At 40.2% G+C, this 22,719-nt stretch overlaps 1 pseudogene; it reads left to right on the top strand.

Annotated features, from left to right (window-relative positions):
* The first annotated feature begins 1,774 nt into the window (after positions 1 to 1,774).
* LOC101960194 (melanoma inhibitory activity protein 2-like) lies at positions 1,775 to 15,912 on the top strand (annotated as a pseudogene).
* The last annotated feature ends 6,807 nt before the right edge of the window (positions 15,913 to 22,719 follow it).

Below are 22,719 nucleotides of genomic sequence, written 5' to 3'. Positions count from 1 at the left end.
TCCTGAGATCTCCCTTGGATACTGGTTATGGATTGGGTAGTGCTTTCCTGGGGTAAACTATGTTTCCTGTACTCTTCAATGCTCTTGTGCCTCATCATTTTGTTTTAACTGGAGACGCAGCTCAATTTGATCTCTTTTGCATGGTACTAGGTACTTACAGGTGATTATTGTTTTCTGACTTTAATCTCTCAAATGATGAACTCTAATTATCACCCAGGCTCATTCCCATTTTATTTGTCCTAAATCCCTTTTTGCTCCCTATGAAAGCAAAACATGGAGTGGCTCTTCATGGTGCTAGATTTCATTTTTCCTAAAGGATCTTACCCCTTTGTCCTGGAAATTGTATTATATTACTATTATTACTGAGACAGGTAACAACAATTGATAATGCCTGTTGAGTATACATGGGGCAGGTGCCTTTTAAAGAGTTTTTTGTGAACTATATCATCACATCCTCATCATGCCCTGGGGAGGCCCTGTCCATATTCCATTTTCAAGCTGATAAAACTGACACAGAAAGGTTGATTAACATGTTTGTGGATGTACAGGCAGGCATGCCCTCACCAAGCAGCTGCAGTTCTTACCCACCAAGTCTTCCCACCTCTCCCAGGTCATTTCACAGCATGTGCTTGTATTGGCATACATGGGCAGGAAGACACACAATACTGACAAGGGGCAGAAAGGGAATTTTCCTGCCATGCTTGGTCCCAGTGTGCCCCTGGAGGGGCAGCCTCTGCACAGCCTCCTGTGTTGTCCTCCCATGTCATTGTGTACACAGCCGAGTGGATGTTTGCATGTGATGGCCCCAGGTTTGATCATATAGCACCTTTGTCACCCAGTGTCCCATTTGATGTGCTCTATAGGGTTTTCCCTACCCTGAGTGCAAAATGTGGGCAAGCGTTGTGGTGATAGGCACCCACATTCTATTCCTGCTCTCAGAGACACAAAGAATTGACCTGGATTTCAGATTGTCCAGCTCTAGCCAGCAATCAAAGTCATCAAAGATACAAGTGCTCAGTGAATTCCCTAGGCAGGAAGGGGTAGGAGGATGGCACCTTCCTCCTCCCTCACAAAGGGACTCACATTTTCTATGTCCTTGTGGTGGGGGCTTTCTTGGCTTTCTTGGCTCATGGACATAGTGATAAACTGTCCTGGGGCTTCAAAATATGGCACATATTCAGCTGTTCCTGGGTGTGCAACCTTATTTTCCCACTTGACAGAACTCCTGGCTCTAGAGAGCTCCTATGTCCATGTGGTGTGTCACCACATATAAAGGTAAACTCTCTGACTTATTTGGTGTTTAGGTAACCTACTGGGCTATTTGAATTTGCACTCAGAGTTGAACACATATGTATCACCTGAGATAAGCTGGTGAGTGCTAATATAACAGCCAACTTAGTATCTCTCTGACTTTACTCTTATTCAGGCTACATGTCGAGTGTGGTCAGGGGGCTTGAGGGACATGATTAGGAATTTAAGCCCATTGTAGGCCTGTAGGGACACAGACTGATTGAAGCTCCACTTTGGGTTGGCTGCTCTATCGTCCTCCTCATCTGACCCTAACCAATCATTGCCAGACAGGGTGGCAGAGGCAGAAAGAGTGGCTTCATGCACTGACTCCTGACCTTTTGCCTGGAAGTGGCAGATAAGCTTTTCACTCAGACATTGAAATCAGGGCAAGCCATATGGCACACCTGACCTCAAGAGAGAAGACTGCAGTCCCAACTGTGCCCCAAGGAAGTGCTGGAGCATCTGTGGGACAGGACTAATGTTCATGGCAGCAGTCAACCAAGTGCCAGATGCCCTGGGTTTACGGGGAACAGCAAAAGAAGGTAGGCTGATCTCAACTCTGATAAGGTTAGCAGACAAGGATGGGCAGACCCCGAGTAGCACCTGACGTGCACCACGTGGAGGAGGCTTGGGGGCTCTATAGTGAACTTAGGGACTGACACACTGTTGTGTCTAATGGAGAGCTGTTGTACAAATTTCCTTGACAATATCCTGTGTGACTGGAATTTTTGTTTTTCTCCATCCAAGATTTAGTCATAGATCATTAATGGCTTTGGGTTGCTTAGTTAGCCCTTTTTCTAGAAAAAGCTCTCCATACCTTTCTGTTCTCTTTTATGGCATTGACAATTGTTTTGAAAAAAGTATGAACATGTACTCTTTTGATTGATCCCTTTGAGACTGGAGGCATGATTATGCATTTATTTATTTATTTATTTAGGTCATTGTTCCCACTAGGGAAGTGCTATGTCCCTATGTACCACCTCAGAGGGACTTGATTTCATCCTTCCCCTTCCCTCTGCCCAGGCCACCGCTGTTCAGTGTGGTCACTGTGATGCTGGTGTCACCCAGATGTCATCTGTATTGCAAAGCTACCTGTCTTCCCTCTGTATTTAGTAAGCCATCTGTGAAGCAAAACCTGAGTCTGCATATATTGCATTCCCAATACTCTTTCACTTGTTACAATACATGCATTACATTCATAATTTTTTTGCATTGCAATTCTTAATACATCTTTATACCACAATTTATCAAATCTCTGTTTGTATATAAGATATGTTGACACCAAATTCACATCTTTATACATGAATTTTGTATAATGATTTTATTCCTTTTGTGTTCAAAGCATTCATAATTTGCAAGTGGGACCATTGAAGCAGTTCCCAAGTCCTTTGGATATATCCCATGGGTTGATGAATATCTCTTACTTTCTTTCTCAGCAGGATGCTGCGAGTTTAGCTTGTGCTTTCCTTGCTCCAGCCCTGGAAAAATCAACAATTTCTCCAAGGAGCCTTATCTTGCATGGTGGATGGCATTTGGAAACAAAATGATAGGGGAACAGTTATGTGGTCATGGCTACTGGGTTGTATTTGCCTCTAGACCCTTTCAGTGAACAGAGCTGGTAGAATGACTAATGTACTGATTGCATGATCAATCAACTGACTGAGATTTTATTCTGAGACTTTGAATCCAATCCAGTCCCACTCCACATTGCATCTGTTTCTCCCACAGTGAGAACCCTGGTTGATTAGAATATCATCTCCTGAACCCCAGGTACACATGGGACTCATACTCCCTAACACTGCATAGACAAGTTTTTAAGTTCAGTTCAAGGTTGCTTATTTTTTTAAAAAAAATAAATCTCACCAGTAATATCCTGCTAGAGTGATTGGTTTTAAAGTTACTTATATTAATTCTTATTTTTCCCCCTTCATCTTTGTAGTTATACTATCAGTGTGATACATAGTTTTAGGTTCCCTGATGAGTACGTAATTTTATATTTTGTTTATTTTAATTTTATATTTATTTGGGATAGTGCAGCCATCTATGGTCAGCCCAGCTTCAGTGACTCACCAACCATACCATGTGGCTGGAATGCAGACCTTTAAAGAGTAAAAACAAGTCATCACTTTGTGTTCTATTTGCCTGCATATTGGACACTCCAGTTGTCTCCAAGTGTCCTTTACTTTGTTTGTATAGCAACTATGTATTTCTTTTTTGTATTTTTAACATAATTGTAATTTTTCCCCCTTCAATGGGAAACTTGGACTAAAATGGCTATCGAATACTGGATCAAACAAAAGTGGTTTTCAATTCAAAGTGCTATTGATTGACCTTAAATACAGAAAGAAAACAGAGGTTTTGAACATTGAAGGAAATTGAGAATCTTCCAGTCTTACCTATTTGTCTCTGACATAAATATCTATATTGAATTATTACAATGTTTCTGTTTTCCCCCCAAATCTTTATCATCTCAAAAGAAATGCCAGATAGCTAATATTTATGTTTCATTGATGTTCCTTGTCTTGCTTTCAAGATGGCTTAATAATCAGGGAAGAAGAAGGTTGATTGCTTATAGCAAATACCCCTGAGTAAGCCCTGAAAGACCTCACCTGAGAACAGTCAGCTGACTTTTTAAATAATTATTTTTTCTTATTATATTATCAAAACCTCTGACAATATATGCAAGCAAAAAATCATTTGCTTTTATTGTTGTTTTATCCTGTCTTAAAACACATTCCCACCACCAGCACAATTCTCAAGGCCCTTCCTCTCTGTGTGAGCAGCAACCAGGACTCTCTCTCCTCATAATGCTAAACTGCCCTCAAGGAGCTGGTCCCAGTGACTTATTGCTGCTATATCCTCTCTGTCAGTGCTGTCAGCTCCTAAGGAGAAAAGCATAAGTTGTCCTTGCCTCTGTGTGTGGAAACTGTCCAACAGTGTGCAGGGGATCAGTGTTCAAGCTGAAGCCATGTTTGGGGGCAGGGCCAAAATGGCTCCCTTTCCAGACTTCCAGTAAGCTGTTATGCTTTTATTGAGTGCCTGAGGCTATGAATGGGCTATTTTATGGTCAGTGTGTAGTCAAGGTCAGAAACAAGGTGATTCAGCATATGTAATCAAGGTCATAAACATTTGCTTGTGGGGATGCACCAGCTTCTTGGCAATGTGCCCTTTTGGTTTGGCCTTTATATTAAAAAGAAGTATGGAAGTGACCCTGGGGCTATTGCCACCTCTGAATAAAGGATGACCAATATTCCCACAGTGCCTTGCCTCTTTCTCCAACTGATGGATTCCTACATCTTGCTTCTTGGGCCTGACCCCTGTCCTCAGTCTGACACTGCAGAAAGGCCCAGTGCTGACTATGCATCAGGCACCTTGGGACATGCAAAGATTAGACTCAGCCCTTGTACTCAAGGAACTTCCAAGTCCTTAAAAGGAAAGTCTGTAGAAGGTACCCCTCTGTTAAATGGTGCAGGTAGCAGTGATCTTGGAAACTGGAGTGTTTAAATGTAGTATACACTAAGCCTTCTGCTCATCAGCTGAAAAGGATGGCAGGTGCAACCTGTGATGTTGGGAAGAAGGGTGTACCTGGGCTTTGCTCATGCTTCACTCACATTCATTACTTCTTAGGGTTCTTTGTGTGGCTCCACTTCCCCTTTCCTTAGGTGTGGGCCCTCTTATCAGTCTGTCTTTGATTTCATTATTTCCTCTCTTTCTTTAGAGTGAAGAGGTTGTTCTGGCCTTGCCTGTAGCATCTGTGCTAACTGCAGGTGCCTTCACCTGGATCAGCTCATATTTCCTCTTGCCTACAGATTATATTGAGGTGAAAGTCATGGACCTATGAGATCCCAACCACAGCTCATTTTCTATAGATTCCCCACCTCTTCTAGTGCTCAAGCTTCCAGAAATGCCAAGTAGGAGTTCCCCAGAACTGAAGAGTGTAAGCAATGCAAGCATCCATTGATGGAGGAATGGATAAACATGTTGTCCATTCACACAATGGAATATAATTCACCCCACATTATGTTAAGTATAATCACACAATCACAAAAGAACACTTAGTATGTAATTCTGTAGTTGATGTATCTAGAGTCATCAAACCCATAGAAACAGAAAGCAGGAGACTGGATGAGGGGCAGTGGGGTGGCATTATTTCATGGGTAGAGTTTCTGTTATAAAGATGAAGTCTAGCAACAGATGGTGGTGATAGTGAATGTACTTAGCACTTCTGTGCACTTAAAAAATGGTTAACATGGGCTGGGATTATGGCTTAGAAATGCAGCCAATTTATAGCAGTTCAATTCACAATAGCTAAACTGTGGAAGCATCTTAGATGCTCTTTAATAAATGAAAATGGATTATATATATATATATATATATATATATATATATACATACATACATATACATACACACACAATGGAATATTACTCAGCATTAAAAGAGAATAAAATTATGGCATTTGTAGGTAAATGGATGGAGCCAGAGAATATTATACTAAGTAAACCAATTCCAAAAAAAAAAAAAAAAGGCTGAGTGTTCTCTCTGATAAGTGGATACTGATCCATAATGGGGGGTGAATGGAAAAATTTTGATGGTGCAAAGGGGAGGGAGGGTGGGGAAGGAGCATGGGGAGAGGAAAGATGCTGGAATGAGATGGACATCATTAACCTAGGTATATGTATGACTGCACATATGGTGCGATGCTACATCGGGTACAACCAGAGCAATGAAAGTTGTGCTGCAATTGTATAGAAGGAATCAAAATGCATTCTGCTTTCATATATACCTAATTAAAATAAATGAATTAGGTTAATAAAAAATATAATGTTTGTTAACATTAATAGGTTTATATTACCTTCAAATGAAGTCATAAATGAACACATTACTGTTTAAATTTCTCAGTTTTAATTTCTATCAGGGCAAATATGAAAGAAGACACCCACATAAAAAGAGCTCTTTGGGGCCCTCAGTGTTGGGAAAAGGCTCTGGTGAACCTTGTATCAGGTACCTGTCCAGGGGGCTGCTCAGGAGGAGCAGCCACCTGTCTGAGGCCTGGCTAACAGCATACTGGGGACTCACATGGGTGATGGCTGCTCCTCCACCTGGGAGGAGGTGCTGAGGTGCTGCTGCCCCACAACCATGAGTGTTTCATAAATGGTCAGCACAGAGGACCACGCTGAACACCTAGGATCCTCTACAGGACCCCTACAGGACCATCCAGCAGATGGCCCACAGGCTTGGTTTGAGAGTGTCCTTGGCTTCTTCCACTTCATTTACTTAGTTACTCACTTCCATTGTATGTGACACCAGTGTTGGTGTGTAACAGTTTGGACAGGCTTAAAAGTTACTCTTTAGCCTGAAGACAGGAGAAGTCCTGGACTAGGTGTCCTGTCATTACATAGCAACTGGGTGTTCCCTGCAGCAAGACATTAGAAACAGAAACTCATTCTGGTTCATTAACAGCACTCAAGAGGGCTTCTTATACACTCACACTGCCATGATGTATATTAACACTAGCCTTCTGAGGAGACAAATTGGCAGTGATAGAGAAAACTTACACATCTTACTCTTTGGCAAATACTTTTCCCATTAGTCTCAGGAATTGACTATATTCATTAAGTTCATCTTGGCTAACCTCTGGAAATAGGAAAACTTCCTCCTAAATTTGATCAGGAGCTAGGGAAGTGGCTCAGTGGTGAGTCTGTACATAGAATGCAGAAGGACCCTGGATCTGGTCCCAGCACTAATAAATAAATATTTTAAACATTTACAAAAAAAACTAATTTTAAGCAACCTCCCATTATGGTAATATCAAAGGGAAAGAAAAACATTAACTGGATTCCCCATTGGGCCACAGAACATGACCCACAGTAGTCAAAGCCAAACTCACAGGTGTTACAGACACAGGAAATGGGTCAGAGTCCACCTTCTACCTCCATCTCCCTCCCACACAGGCAGGTCTAGTCCTGATTTCCATGAGTTTCCTCATCAATAAGAAGTCATGAGGCCAGGACCATGAATAAAGAGCTTGTAGATGCCCTGGTCTAGTCCCTGTTTGCTGCTTACTAATTGTGTGCTCATTACCAAATCCCAGCACACCTTAGGGCTTCTATTTTCTCTCCTATACCATGAAGATCACCTTTACTTATGAGGATGACAGAACACAGTGAGTGCAAAATCCTTCCACTAGGGACAGCACACAGGGGTCACCAGGACCATCCCCTAGAGCTGCTGACCCCCCTCTGACAGCAGCTCCCTGAGTTGAGTGTGTAAGGGACTGAGTTAAGAGACAATGCCTGAATTTAACCTGGGTTGAGCCACTCCTGAGATTTGTGGCTTGGGCAACTCACAAGTCCTCTCTTGGTGACAGTTTCTCTTCTGTTACATAAGATCCTGCTCATGCCAGAACCTAGCTGTGATACTCAGAATAGGTCAGAAGTCCCAGAACATGAAGGAGATCTTTGTATCAGGCTGTATCTCTACGCTTATCCACACTCATGGCCTGGAGAACTTAGCTACCACCTCTTGATTAATACCTGTGAGTGGCCAGCAAGCCTAACATCACTGCTGGACCCTGAAATCATCCCATCAAGACCTGAACTGCACTGGTCTTCTGTACTTCAGTCACTATTTTGCAGTCAGCATGAAGATGTGGCTTTGAATCTATGGCTATTGAGCAGTGATGGCTGATGAACTGGTGGGTCAGGAGCCCTGCCTGTCCTCTCGGCACTTCTCACCAAGTGTCCCAGGAAGGTCTTCAGAGGTGTTTTCAAGCTAACTAGCAATTTCTCTCCTATACAATGTGCCCCAATATGCTTTCTCCTCTCTAGCCCCAGACTACAGGATTCTGGCTCCATTTCTAGCCACATGACAGCTGATTTAAAGGAATTCCTTACTGCATTCATCATAATCCCACTGTCAAGATGGTCTAAAAGAAAACATGAAGGTGATTCCTATCACTGCAGCCTCTCAAAAAAAAAAAAAAACATGGTGTCCCTTTGCAGAATTCAGAGTGGCCACACCCACTCCCACACAACTAGCCTTTAAAGCCTCCTGGGTCTCCTGGGCCTTGGGAAATGGGCTGTGAGAGAGAAAGCTGATTCTGATACCAGTGGGCAGAGGAAGTGAGAAAAGTGAGTGGCTGGCACCTAGATAGCCTTCAGCCTCCATCAAAGAGTAACCACTAACTCAGGGAGGAAAATTGTGGGCACAAGGGAGAAATGCCTGTCTGGCAACAACTGCTAAGACTCAACCCCATAAGTAACAGCCCAAAGGTAGTCTACTGGGTAGCCCCAAGGGCACTACCTTCTGTAGGGTCAAGGTCAAGACAGACTGCTAGGAAGATTGAATCCCTGCCTGGAGAACCTCCCCAATTCCAGGTACTGCAATTGAAGCCCTCAGTGAACTAGAGGGCACAGACTTGGGATGGAAGTGTAATCCTCCAAAATCAGGGCCTTGAGGTGCCCCAGAAAACAACCACAAACCAGGGATGTGGAGTGAGGTCAGGTCCTGGGATCAGGGCTCAAAGCCCTAGCTTTGGAGGCCATTCAAACTCTCTGCATCTCAGATACTAGAGGTGCTGCCAGGGAGTTGGTTAGAATAGCCTAAGAGGAAGGACATCCCACAAGGGATCCAGATGTCAATTCTGCCCCCCTTCAGACTTTTCTTCTCATCAGAAAACAGTCTGCAAAGTGATCAGCTGCCAAGCAGGAACTTAGGAACTTGTGATTGCAGGCAGAGAGCTGCTCACTGCTAACTTCACTTGAAGTTGTTTCTTTGTTACAGAAACTGCTCCTTAGAAAAGGCCTGGAAGAACCAGCTTAAATCAGTCAAAGATACACAGCTCCTCTTCTAAGTGACCTAGGGTAAACTTTGCTCAGTCAAGCTCATTATAATACTAAATTCTCTGCCCTAAATGAAGTGCATCTGCCATTTGTTTGGTTTCATTCTGGGAATAGAAGCCAGGGGTGTTTTAACACTGAGCTACATTTTGTGGTACAGATTTCTCAGAACAAAGTAAAGAGAACATGATGCCATCTCTATCATTGTGAGCCCTCCAGAAATCAGTTTTGAACATTCTTTTACTTTGTAGTATATAAATAGAATGCCCAAACAGGAATGTATATTACCTCATATGAAGACAAAGTTAGTATGTAAAAGGAAACTAACCAGAATATATAAGGGATCACTCCCTACAGTAGATGCTCAACCTTTGGACAAGAATCCACTGAGGCTGGATGCAAACAAATAAACACTGCTTCCTATTGAATACCCTGGTGTTCCATGTCTGTGTGAGAATCCCATGTAGCATTTTATTTTGTTTGGTTTGAGGCAGGACCTCACTTATCTTAGCCCTCTCATTGTTATATATTTATAATGACCAGCTTTCTTAGAAGTGTTTACATCCTATGAGAAGTGAAAAGAACATCTGAAAAAATATTTTGAAGATTCTTAAATAAATAGTAGTCTGCAAAAACTGACATGAAAACCAACTCAAGTTTTAAGCTCCTTCTTTTTAGAAACATTACATATGCTATACTACTTAAAAATAACTTATCCAAACTGATTTGTTCCCATGTTTGCAACTCCTCTAAAATTACTTTTAAAATAGCCTAACACAATAATTATGATTATTATGCATTCCACTATTTTCATGTATGTAAGAGATAAAAAATTTTTAAAAATAGCCTAACACGAGAGTTTTTTTATGGCAATAATTCACATGGCTTCTATAGAAAGTGTCAACAGGCCTGGAGATGTAGATCAGTGCTAGAGAGCTTGCCCAGCATGTACTAGGCCTTGAAATTTAGTCACCAACACTGCAAGAAAAGGAAAGGGGGAAATAAGGAAGGAAGGAAAAAGAATAGTGACAGGAGGAGAGGGAAAGGAATGAGACATTGAAACACAAGGGCAAATGGTACAAATATAAATATATGATGTACTAGCTCTTTAAAAATTTTACAGAGCTTTAGAATTTTAGTGACATCAAACTGGGTGATATTATGACTATATAGAAGTTCTGCCTTGGCCTGGCCTAAACCAAACCAATGGGTGGGTGACCTGGAGAGGACTTCTGTCTTGATTGGAGCAGGCTTGAACCTGTGCTGCTTCAAGATGCACAACATAGTGAAAACGCCAAGACTTCTCTGACAGGCAGTGTGCTAGGCCCCTGGGAGCCTATGACCAGGGCTCCTCATGCCCATGCCTACACCCCTCCCCCCTCACTTGTTCACAGTGGTCTGCTCTGTTGCCTGGTGCAGGTTTGTTCCTAACCTAAGGCCTGAGTGTCCACAGCCTTTTTCAGCTTGGCTGGGCATGGTGTGGTTCTGGAGGGAATAGCCAAAGTAGCCTTAATGTAATGAAGGGGCAACAGCTGCCCCTCAGCCAAACATGGAGGTGGTCCTGGAAGAAGTAAGCAGGGTTGTGGTCTGCCTTGTCTGAAGACATGGAAACACACCCTAGTCCTTATGGCTGTCCATGGGAGTTGGTGATAGGTACAGCTATTGTATTTTTTGTTGTTCTCTTGTTTTTGTGGAGAAGTTATCAGTCTGTGAGAAGCAGGTGTTACATGAGAAGAGAAGAAAAGCTTGCTCTAAAACTTTCTGGACTGCCACAGTCTGGCTGCAGCAAAATAGCTGGGGGTAGGGGGGTGGGGGGTGTGTGTGGGGGGTGACGAACAACTTGTGTACATTGATACAGCAGGAGTGGAAGCCATTTATTGTAGGACAGGAGCAGTATTTATACATTCCACACAGCTTATCTAATTAACATAAACTAGATATAGCAGTCAACCAATAAGGAATCTCCACACTTAATGGCTCACTGGCATTACTTCACAAACCACTCCCTCTGGCAAAATGCCAGGTGCCATCCAGACTTGTTTACAGACTCTAACATTGGACTAATTGAAGAAAAATGTGAACTACTTGAAAAAGTTAGCCTTGTTCAAAAAGAGTATGAAGGCTTAGAGTCATCTTTAAAGGATGCCATTTTGGAGAAGAAGTCAGTAGAAACAGAAAATTTGGAGATAATATATGAAAACCTGGATAAGTCTGTATCTAAACTTGAGAATGAAATACTCTTTTTAGAAAAGGAGCTAAAAAAAAAAGAGAAAACTAAACATTTTCAACAAGATGAATTGATGGTGGATATATTAAAAAGAATTAAGTCCCTAGAAGATGAATCAAAATCCCTCAGATTTCAAGCTAAAACAACCTTGAGAATGTTTAAAATGAATAAAGAAGCAGTTGCAGTAGCAATAAAAGAGGCTTTGAATGAAAATTCCCAACTTTAGGAAAGTCAGAAATAGCTTTTAAAAGAAGTTGAGGTATGGAAAGAAAAAGTGAATGGACTCAATAAACAGAAAATTACATTTGAACACTCTAAAGTACATGCAGAACAAGTTCTAAGAGATAAAGAAAATCACATTAAGTCTCTGACTGAATACTTGCTGCAAATAAAAGATTGAGCTCCTGTGCTTGCAGAAGTCCTAACAAATGATGGTAACTTGGAGTTGGAAATAAGAGTGAATCTGAAATTTGTGCTCACTTAGAAGATCAGCCAAAAGAGGCTTTGAAGAAACTGATTTATGTTGCTAAGTTAAAGGCCTCTTTTAACACCTTGGAAAGAGAAATAAATCAAATTTTTACTTTATTATCTGAAGTAATTGAAACAAAGGAAGACGTTATAAAACATATTAAAAATCTTAAGACAGAACAAGAATCTTTGCAAGCAGAAAATACACAGTAAGAATCAGAGTCTTCAGCAGAAACTTAAAGTCATGATGGAACTATATCAAGAAAACGTAATGGAACTCCAAAGAAAATTAATAGGAGAGAAAAATTACCAGGTAGATCAAGAGGAGAAACTTTCCAAAGTGTAAAAAAAAAGATCTGCCATACAACAAAACTGCTGGAGACCTATAAAAAGTGAGCCAAAGATCTTGAAGAATAATTGGAGAGAACCATTCATTTTTATCAAGGGCATGTTATATACTATTATAAAAAAGCACATGGTAATAAGTTGGTAGCTCAGAGTGCTGAAAGATACCTCAATGATTTAAGAAAACAAAATGCTCACAACAGACAAAAAATACGTGAAATGGAGTTCAAATTTAAACTTGCAAAAAAAAGATCCTTCTACACTTGATATTTCAAATACAGATTCTGGCAGACAGCATTCCCCAAATGGACCCTCACCACTGGGTCAACCTTTATCTGAAATGAGATCTCCACTTATGGAAAAGAATGGATCCACTCAGACTCTAACCTTTGGTGCCAGTGGGAGAAGGAAGAGCCTCAAGGGGCCCAGAGAATTCTCTGGACCATCTGACTAGCAATGAAAGAAGAGAATCAAACTGTGGTAGGTTAACTGATCCTCAGAGAGCACCTTCTGACACTGGGCCCTGGCACCTCCATGTCAACAGGCCCATATAATGATCCCTCCACCAGGCCAAGCATATTTTGATCCACAGCTTCCTCTACAAAAGCAAGATGGATGTTATTTTAATCGTGGTAGACCATCTGGATCAGAATTAAAAAGTTCCACTATGCTGCCTTTGGATAAAATGGATGGGTCTACATCTTCAGATGTTGAATGTCGTGACCCCTCGCCAGCAAGGAAGACACGACTCAGGAATCTTCTCTCAGCAGTTTATTCAGGCCTTTACTCAGACATGTCTTCAAGCATTCTCTCTCCGCTCGCGCCTCCCACACTTAATAAAGCACACCAAGCTCCAATGCAAAGCCGCCACGTGGACCTTTCTCATAGGGTGTTAAACAATGATGTGCCAACTCTCCCTAATAAGGAGTTGTTTGTCTCAGACCACGGCGGAAGCCGGCACCATCTTGTAATGGCGGCCACGGTCCGCTGAAACGGCTCACCACAGTTCCCCCTTCTATTTTTATTAAAACAATGCAGGTGAAAGTAGAGGTCCTATCCCACTGTGCAGAAGTGGCTGCATAGTATGGCTCAGCCCTAAGGAGGCGCCTTCCCCAGATCTGACTCCATATCAGCCGTCGCCTTTTTTCGTGGGGTGGGGCGTGGACGCGTCAAACCCGCATGCAATAGGACATGCTCTCCTTGAGGTCCCGGTCCACTGCGGGATCACTCAAGTGCAGTGCCTTGCCTCGCATCCTGCATCGTGACGATGGTGGAAAAGGGGGATAACCTAGGCAACCTAGGCAGACTTTGTAGTAAGACCACAAATAAGTTGGCAACACCCTGAGAGAAAAGCACGGGTCTTAAAGCAACAGATGAATACCAGTCTGGAAACCCATCTGCGTGCAATGGTAGCAAGACCTGCAGAGTGCAAGGGCTTTCCAACACTAGAAGGAAGGCAAAAGAAGGGCATGTCCATCCCAGTGCAATGTTAATATAACTTGGGGTGCAACGACCATGCCAAAGATTTACTGTTTAAGATGTGCAAGCCAGACCTGTGGTGAGTTACCATTTTCTAAAGCTGCAAAAGCTTGTATGATTATAGCCTTTTCTTGAGCATTGCGAGCCTTAAGGCGACAGAGAAGCCACAAACAGAGTACCACACTGAAGCAACACATTGCACCAAAAATGCCTACTCCCACCCACTCCTTAAAAAAGGAAAAGGCAGAAGATATCCAATTGGTGAATTGGCCCAAAGTCACTGGTTCGACACGGGTGTTGTTCAAAACAGCTATCTGAGTTAGTTGAGACTGGATCATTTTTTCTGCCGCCATGGACCAATTTCCGGCCAAGTATCCCCCGATGATGCGGGAAGCATTCCTGGAATCATTAAATCTGACAGAGGTTATACATAAATGCTCACGTTGATCAACACAACCCAAAAGTACCAAGTCAGACAATTCTTCTATCTGAGCTTGAAGTAGATCTATTCTTTGGTTAGCAGCTAGAATCCCTGACAAAATATGTTGATTAATTTTATTTTGAGATTCGAGTATGGTGGAAGTTTGTTGAATAACCTGATTGATGGTGGCAGCAGTTTGTACTTGACTGGCCATGGCTACTCCAGTCGTAACCGCTGCAGCAGCAGACACCGCCACAGCTGTCACTATAGTTGCTGTAATTCCAAAATCCCTGCGGACTCTGAGCAACTCAACAATAGGGAAATTTTCCGGATCCGCAGTAACTGGAACTGGGACAAAAGTTGGAATTTTCATGACCACTGCTACACTCCAGGAACCATTCCAACACTCAGATAGGACACAAGTAACATTAAAACAATCAAGCATCCCCTCCGAAGTATTATTGGCCAAAAGGAATAGGAACGGGGATTGGAGACAAACCGCTGCAGGGGGCAATGTCGCATCGCTCATTTGAGAGTTGTGCAAAATAGAAATAGATGTAAGCCTCCTACCTGTTGGGAGCCAGCGACCGCACCCTGAATATGGCGCTGGTCTCTGCTTCCGCTTCGTTATATGACCCCTCAGATTTTTCCTCATGTAGTTGTTCAAGAATGGCCTGACCATCACCCACAGCTTCCTGGCATTTACCATCTGCTATACATCCTCTAACCAATTTCCAAAGTGGTATAATGCCACCCTCTAAAGTACCTTGCTCATTAGCGAAATCTAGATCTCTCCCTAATTTGTCCCAGCTGGGAATCGTAAGACTCCCTGAAAAAACAAACCAAGGAGCCACTATATCAGCTTCTCTTAAAAACATCTGCAAAGTACTCTGCTTCACCTTAAGTCCTTTTGAACATAGCAGCCCATCCAGGGCCAACAAAATTGGGCTTGAAGAGGTAACACCCATAATATTTTCAAAGCTATAAAGAAAGTGAAAGTACAAAAACCCCGCTCTCTATCTACAGAGGAGCGTCCCGCTATTTACTTGCGGATTCCCACTTTACCTGGGAACTTACCGGTGCACCACCCTGACTGCTGAAAGTTCTGATTCCCGGGTTTCGGCACCACTTATCATGACCCCTCGCCAGCAAGGAAGACACGACTCAGGAATCTTCTCTCAGCAGTTTATTCAGGCCTTTACTCAGACATGTCTTCAAGCATTCTCTCTCCGCTCGCGCCTCCCACACTTAATAAAGCACACCAAGCTCCAATGCAAAGCCGCCACGTGGACCTTTCTCATAGGATGTTAAACAATGACGTGCCAACTCTCCCTAATGAGTTGTTTGTCTCAGACCACGGCGGAAGCCGGCACCGTCTTGTAATGGCGGCCACGGTCCGCTGAAACGGCTCACCACAGTTGAATCCAGTAGAAATGATACCAAATTTGATCTTGGTGATTCCAATGTGCCTGATTCACCTCTCCCTGTTGAAAATGAAGCAACTGGCTCTGGCTTTGCTTTCTCACCTTTCCCTCCAATCAGAAGTCCATTGTTTCCAGTGGATACAAGTAGTCAGTTTATGAGAAAAGGACCTCTTTTTCCTCCACCTCCTCCAGGAAACATGTATGGAGCATCTCTAGAATATTTTCCACTGGGCCCACCACCCCCTCCATTCCCAATGGGACCATGGTGTTTTCCTCATTATCTCCCCCCAAGAGCTGGATTTCTTCCCCTGCCACTCACCCCCGCATCCTGAAAATAGAAGTGAGTATCCTTTAGGATTGATTCCACCTTCAAATGAGCCTGCTACTGAACACCCAGAAGCACAGCAAGAAACCTGACAATATTTTTTATCTGCCCTCAAAAGTATTTTAACTCTCATTTTTAGTTTAAGTAACTGCTTTTATTTAAGTGATTATACTTCTGCTCCAATTGAAACTTAATGGAAATATAATTTTAGGATAGTATTTTGAAAATAAAGATGGTTTAAATATAAATTTTATGAGTAAATTATTTCCATTTTATCTTATTATAGAGAGTATAACATTTAATTTGATTAATGCACTATTATATGAGAAACAAACGGAGTTTTATATATGTAATCTTGCAGGTGGGGATATTTTAGACTTCAAATAAAGGCTGTCTTTTAATACAAAGAAACATATTTACTGTGATTGTAACAAATGTGAAAGTGGGCTGGGGATGTGTCTCAAGTGGTAGCACGCTCGCCTGGCGTGCCTGCGGCCCCGGTTTGATCCTCAGCACCACATACAAAGAAAGATGTTGTGTCTGCGGAGAACTAAAATAAATAAATATTAAAACTCTCTCTCTCTCTCTCTCTCTCTCTCTCTCTCTCTCTCTCATCTCTCTCTCAAAAAAACAAATGTGAAAGTAACTTTTTGCATAATAAAAGATTTTAATTGATTTAAAGTCTTATTTGGCAATAATAATAAAAATCAGCTACTTTTTCCATAAAAAAAGAATAACTAGAGCCTGTTAAGAGTAAATCAGAAAAAAGCAGCTATACATGTCATGGAAATAGGAGATTTCAAATACAAAGAAAAAAAAATCAGTTCTTAGAAAACTTATAGAAATTGGAAACCATAATTTAAGTTCACTCTGTCCCTGTTTTCCCTTACATATACAGTCTTATATTTTATACCCATTATTTTATTCCTATTTTGCTGTGGTTCACTGATATGTGGAGTTTCCTAGTCTTTGTTTTGTTTTCAGGGAGACATTTGTAAAATAGAAATGGATTATTAGGACACTAAAATGAAAACAGACATAACTTCAAATTTTGTTATTGTTAGATTTGATAGCTATAAAATGACTCTGCTAAACTACTACAAGTGTTTGAAGTTTTAAATCTCAATTTCTAGATTATTGCAAATAAATAGCAATTTGCAAAACTGCACCAGTCCAGAGATGACAATTCACACAATGTTTCCCTGATAGAAACCAAGAAAGAACATTTATTAAAAATACTCTAATTAAGAATTAGTGGTTAAAGCTTTTTTCAAGTGTTAAATATGCTCTTCAGTTTTTTGTAAAGAGTATACATTTAAGTCTAAAATAAATGCAGTAATATAACTTTATTCTTAAATATAAGCAGCAGCTTTATCAAAATTGATGGCCAGTGAAGACATTCAATGATACTTGAGCCCACAATTAATTTAAATGAGAAAAATGTTGGGCCTTGAAAAAGAAACTCTAGAAGTTCAATAAATCTAATCTGCTTTGCCTTGAGAGTAACACTTGTTGTTAAATCAATCATATGAATAGTTTTTACTTTCCAGCATAAAACATTCCTTGCTCTAAGTGAGTGGATGGCAGTCTACATCCATGGTGAGTATAAATGGACTGATGATCCCCCACTGATGTTGATCCAGAACTACTTCTGTCTTAACTACTACAGGAAAATAGTTGCTAGTATATTTCATGTTTTACAGCAAGAAACTGGAAATAAGGTAATTTCAGATTAAAAACAGAACTGAAATGCCTAAATACCATGATACAGTCCTATAAAAAGTTATAGCTTCAGAAGAAAAACATGAAAGGCCCTTCTAAATATGACACCATTTATTGAATCAGGTTCCAACATTGTTTACAGCTCTAAAAAATGACAGTTAAATAAAATAAACAATATTAAAAATTGGCAATTTATAGAAAAATAAGGAAATATTAAATCCAAAAATGAAGTCATATATACAGTACATATTTATATGCACTTTACCTAAATAATTCAGCTGTTATTGTAAAGATCAAAATTCCTACAACTAAAGAAGAATCCTGATATTTGAGCTGTTATAATTAAATGAATAGCCTTTTTTACATATAGAATGAGTGAATTAAACTGATAGGTATATGATTAGGTGTTTTATTTATAAACATTTTTTTAGTTGTTAATTGGCCTTTATTTATTTATATGTAGTACAGAGAATAAAATCCAGTGCCTCACACACTCTGCCATTGAGCCACAACCCCAGCCATGATTATGTTTTAATAACTACTAACAATAATCTAAAAAGGACATGAGTATATCTCCATTATCAAAGAAATAAAAGCCCCAAATAGATAACCAACAACAACTAGACCTGAATTATTTTCTAATGTTCTATTCATCAAATGGATTCTTTGATTCTATGTTGGTTTTACCAAAGGCCTGAAATATTTCCTAGCACTTGGCCAGCATCTACTCTTCTACAATAGAGAAAATGGGTATGGTAGAATTTTGCTAAAATGAATTAAATTCATATATTCAGGGATAAATATGCTATTGACCTGAGAGTATCAATATTGAGTAAAAGGATTGTGTTTAAAAAAATTTGAGGTCTGGGGTTGTGACTCAGTGATAGAGCACTCACCTAGAATGTGCAAGGTCCTGGGTTCTATCCTCAGCACCACATATAGATAAATAAAGGTATTGTATCGATCTACAACAACAACAAAAAAAAATTTAAAAAATGGTTAACATGGCAAATTTTACATCATGTATATTTTAACCACAATAAAATGTTTAAAATGGAAAACAACTGAGGGATACTAGTGAGGGAACTGTGAGTCTAAAGGAACAGACAAGTGGGTTCTCAGTGAGGATGGCATGTGGCCTGATTTCAATAGGTGTTTCAGATGATGCTGAAGCCAGATTTAAAGATAGGTTGTTGAGAGCCACAGCCAAAGGGGACCCAGCAAACTTCCAGCTGCCAGCAAACTTCCAGCTGCCGGCTGATGATTGGCTCAAAGCGGCCCCAGCAACATCTAGCTGATTGGCTCCTCTGTGGTGATGCTCATTGGCCTGTTTCCCTGCCCTTTCAGACCATGGAGCTGCTCACTGGGGGACTTCTTTGGCTCCACCCACACAACCCAGCCAATTGGCCTCAAGAGCAGGAGGATTGTGGGAGGTGGAGAGGCTGGGGATGGGGTGAGAGGCTTGTGGGAAGCCGGTGGTGGCAGTTGGGCTCTGAGGGTTTTTTTCCTGAGGAGCTGTTTTGTTTGGCGTTTGTAGTTCTAAAAATAAAGTTAGTTTCTTTTGACAAGTGGCTCCTGAATTGTGCCCAGCCAGACTGCGGCAATAGGTAGTCAGTGTAGTTAGATAAATTGAGTCTAATATCGAATAAAATACAAAATGAAGGCCATGTTGAGAATGGAGTCCAAGAAAAGCAGAACAACTCTTGGAATGTTAATGTCCCCAAGACCCAGAACCCCTCCCAAAGAAATGTTAATGAAACAGCTCCCAGCAAACATGGAGATGCTAATCCAAAAGCCTTTCCTGTCCAGATTACTCATGAAAAGTTAATTTCTGTTTTACTATAAAATACTGTGATTTCTTAACTTGTTTGCAATTCCTGCCTGTGCCTTGAACTCACTCAGGCATTGTTTTCCTGGACCAGATAACAAGCCTCTCTAAAATCTTAGTGACACCTCATAATCCTGGCTCCCCCTGAACAGAAAACAACCCTCCCTGAAACATCAGCAACACCTCATAAATTCTGATGTTGGGATCTAAATGTATTCCCTACCTTTAAATATTAAGCCATGTAGATCATTAACTTACTACCTGCCTTTGTATTATGCTTGTCAAAATCCTGTTATCCATAAGTTCTCAAGACACCCCCATTTGCAACTTTTTGTGCTTTAAAACCTTGTTCCTGGACAGCTGAAGTGCTGATCTCTAGCCTGGATTGGGAGAGACAGCTGCTGATCAGCTCTTTTTTGTGTGTGTACACAATGCAAGTTTGCTTTAATTTGATTTAAAATTGGAATTGGTAGACTTCTCTTTGTGTCAGGGTTGAACACTGGATGCAATTTTCTTAGGCATACTGGGTTCTGGGAAACAGATCTAAGCTGCATGTCATGTTCCAAAAATTTAAACAGCATTATAGTGTGTCCACCATTAGCATTTTGCTTTTCTCAAGGCAATGTATTTGAGATTGATTCTGCTAGTTAGCTATAATGAATTTGTTTTAAGTACTCTATAGTATTCCAATTCACACTTCTGAAATTTAGTTTTAGATTCTCAAGTCAGAAGACATTTAAGTTCTTTCCAAATTCCTGCCACTACAATCTATGCTACAATAATTGTCTTTTCAGGTTTGTTTTGTATGTAAAATCCTCTCTATGGCTCATGTCTGGTTAAGAAATAACTAGGTCCTCTCCAGCTTTATGAGATCAGGCTATATTTGTCCTCACAGTAGTTGTACTAATTAATAGTCCCACCAATTTACTCAGTTTTTGCCAACCTGGTGGGGGCAAAATAACTTTTCATTGTGGTTTTATCATACATTGTCTTGATATTAGTAAGATTGAGTGTCTTTCATGTTTATTAGATGTGAATTATCTGTACCCTCTGCTAATTATTCTGTCAGAACATCTAATTAATTTTAGAAGCCTTGGTTTTGTTCTGCAAGTCTTTTCACTTAGTTTATCATTTCATTTGATGTACATAAGTTTTTCAATATAGTCAGATTTATTAGATTTTCTGTTTACTCAACAGTATCTGTGGAGCAATTAATTACAAGCATAGGGTTTTCTACACAGAAGTAAGCCAAGGTGGAAAATAGGCAAATAAGTGTCACCACATCACAAGTATGATTGGAAAGATAAAGCAAGGCAAAAGAAATGACCACACACTACACATGATATAGAGAAAAGGCATCTCCAAGAATATTTCATTGAATTAATGTTTTAAATGAAATGAGGATGAGTGTTTTTTCTGCTTTCAAAAAATTTTTTCCTACTCCAAGGTAATGAAGATAACCTATGCTGTTGTCTTCAAAAACTTCTGCCTTATACAACTGGATCTCCTCCTGCAAATATCTATATGGTTCAAGGGAGAAATTTAGTACATTTGCCACTTTGAAATCAATGATCTGAGCTGCACTGATTGAGTAGTTCATCATTTTCCTACTTACCTACAAGAACACATTCAGTGTATAACAAATTTCCATATGTACACATATGTAGTTTGTGATTGCCTTTGTCTGGTGTGCCTCAACTTTATATCTTCTGGTGAGATGTTTTTCTACCCTCAACACTATATTTTATGTTCACCTATATTGACATTTATAACTATAATTCATTCATTTATTAGACTATATTGAAAATCATTCATTTTCCTTCTGAAGAATATTCCACCCACCCCAATAACCTGCCTTTATTTATTTAGTTTTGCTATGGCAAATAATATCGTTAAGGTAATACTTGCATGTCTGTTGGAATACCCTTTCTCCAGGGCATCTCTCCAAGGGTGAAGCTGCCTGCCAAGAAAGTGTGTGAACATACAACTTGGTGTGATGATGCCAAAATTCTTTAAAATGGTTCTGAAACTCTCGGACTTTTCAGGTTATGCTGACCTGCATCCATGTTGATGCCAGTTACTATTAATTCCCTTACTGTGGAAAATGGAGTGGAAATTAAATGGTATCCCATGGTGAATTAAGAAATAGTACCAAAAACAGATGAGAGGAGTACTTGTTTAATACCACAGGGAAAGGACTGGACTCCTTTAGCAGACATATTGCAAACACTATCTTAAATTTAGAAATCAGAACTGAGATGGTTGTAACACAGACATATATTAATACATTTGATTCAACAGAAAGAAACTCAGATTTTTTTATGACAAAAGATATTATTTTAAAAATTTCTTTTGAAAGTGAAAGCCAGTTTTTACCAACTAGGTTACATGGGGGAAAAAATTAACTAATGGAACAAGGTAAATTGTACCCGAAGGTTTTAGTGAAACACAAACATACACATAACACACACTGTACATTCACAAAGAACAGTATAAAATTTAACTATGTTATGCTTGCAAAATAACATGAAATTAATAATTTCATTTTCTTATCAGGTGAAAGAGAAACAGGAGTACTTATTTGTTGTGTTTGGGTTTTTATTTTTTTAAATCTTTTTAGCACTAACAATGCCTTTTTCATATATATTCCAAAAACCTGAAAGAATATAAATGGCTCTAATGAGAGAATAATGAATTCTTTTGCAAATTAGGTGGTTTCCAATTATTTTGTCCTTAAAAAATTCATCAAAGACTTGATTGAGTTGTCACCAGAAAGATCATTAAACAGGAAGCTTCTGTGATAAATAGCAACAATTTTTGGTTCACTAAATAGAATGAGCTTTTTAATAACAAAAATTGTGTATGTGAACCAACACTGCAACTGATCTTGCAATTTGACTCAAAGGCAAAGACTGCAGGACAAAAGAACATCACCCAAAGACATGGTCTAGAGTGGGGAAAATGAAATGGAAATATAGTTCAGAGAAAAATAAGCAATATAAAATTCCCAGTTATCAATATTTTCATATGTTTTTAAGTAGATTATGATGGCAGATAGCTCATCTCTTATCATTAGATACTCTAGAAATTGAGCAAAAGGATTGCTTCAAAACATAAATGTATAAAATATACCATAAAATTACATTCTTGAGACTGTTCACATATTTGGAAAACATGCCTAGAACATAAGAATGTGCAAGGTCCTGACATAGCTTCCATCAGCTCTCTGGAAGCACTGAGCTTGGTGTGTGCAGCCTGCTGGGGTAGGCCCTGGCTGGCAAGGCTGCATTTTCAGCAGGTACATCATTTCCAATTGGGTTTCATGTTTATCTTGGGGAGCCTGAGGCCT

Source organism: Ictidomys tridecemlineatus, chromosome 10, assembly GCF_052094955.1.
Source record: "Ictidomys tridecemlineatus isolate mIctTri1 chromosome 10, mIctTri1.hap1, whole genome shotgun sequence".
Taxonomy (NCBI): Eukaryota; Metazoa; Chordata; class Mammalia; order Rodentia; family Sciuridae; genus Ictidomys; species Ictidomys tridecemlineatus.
Note: the sequence above shows the minus strand (reverse complement) of the source record. Positions and strands in the feature narration are given on the sequence as shown.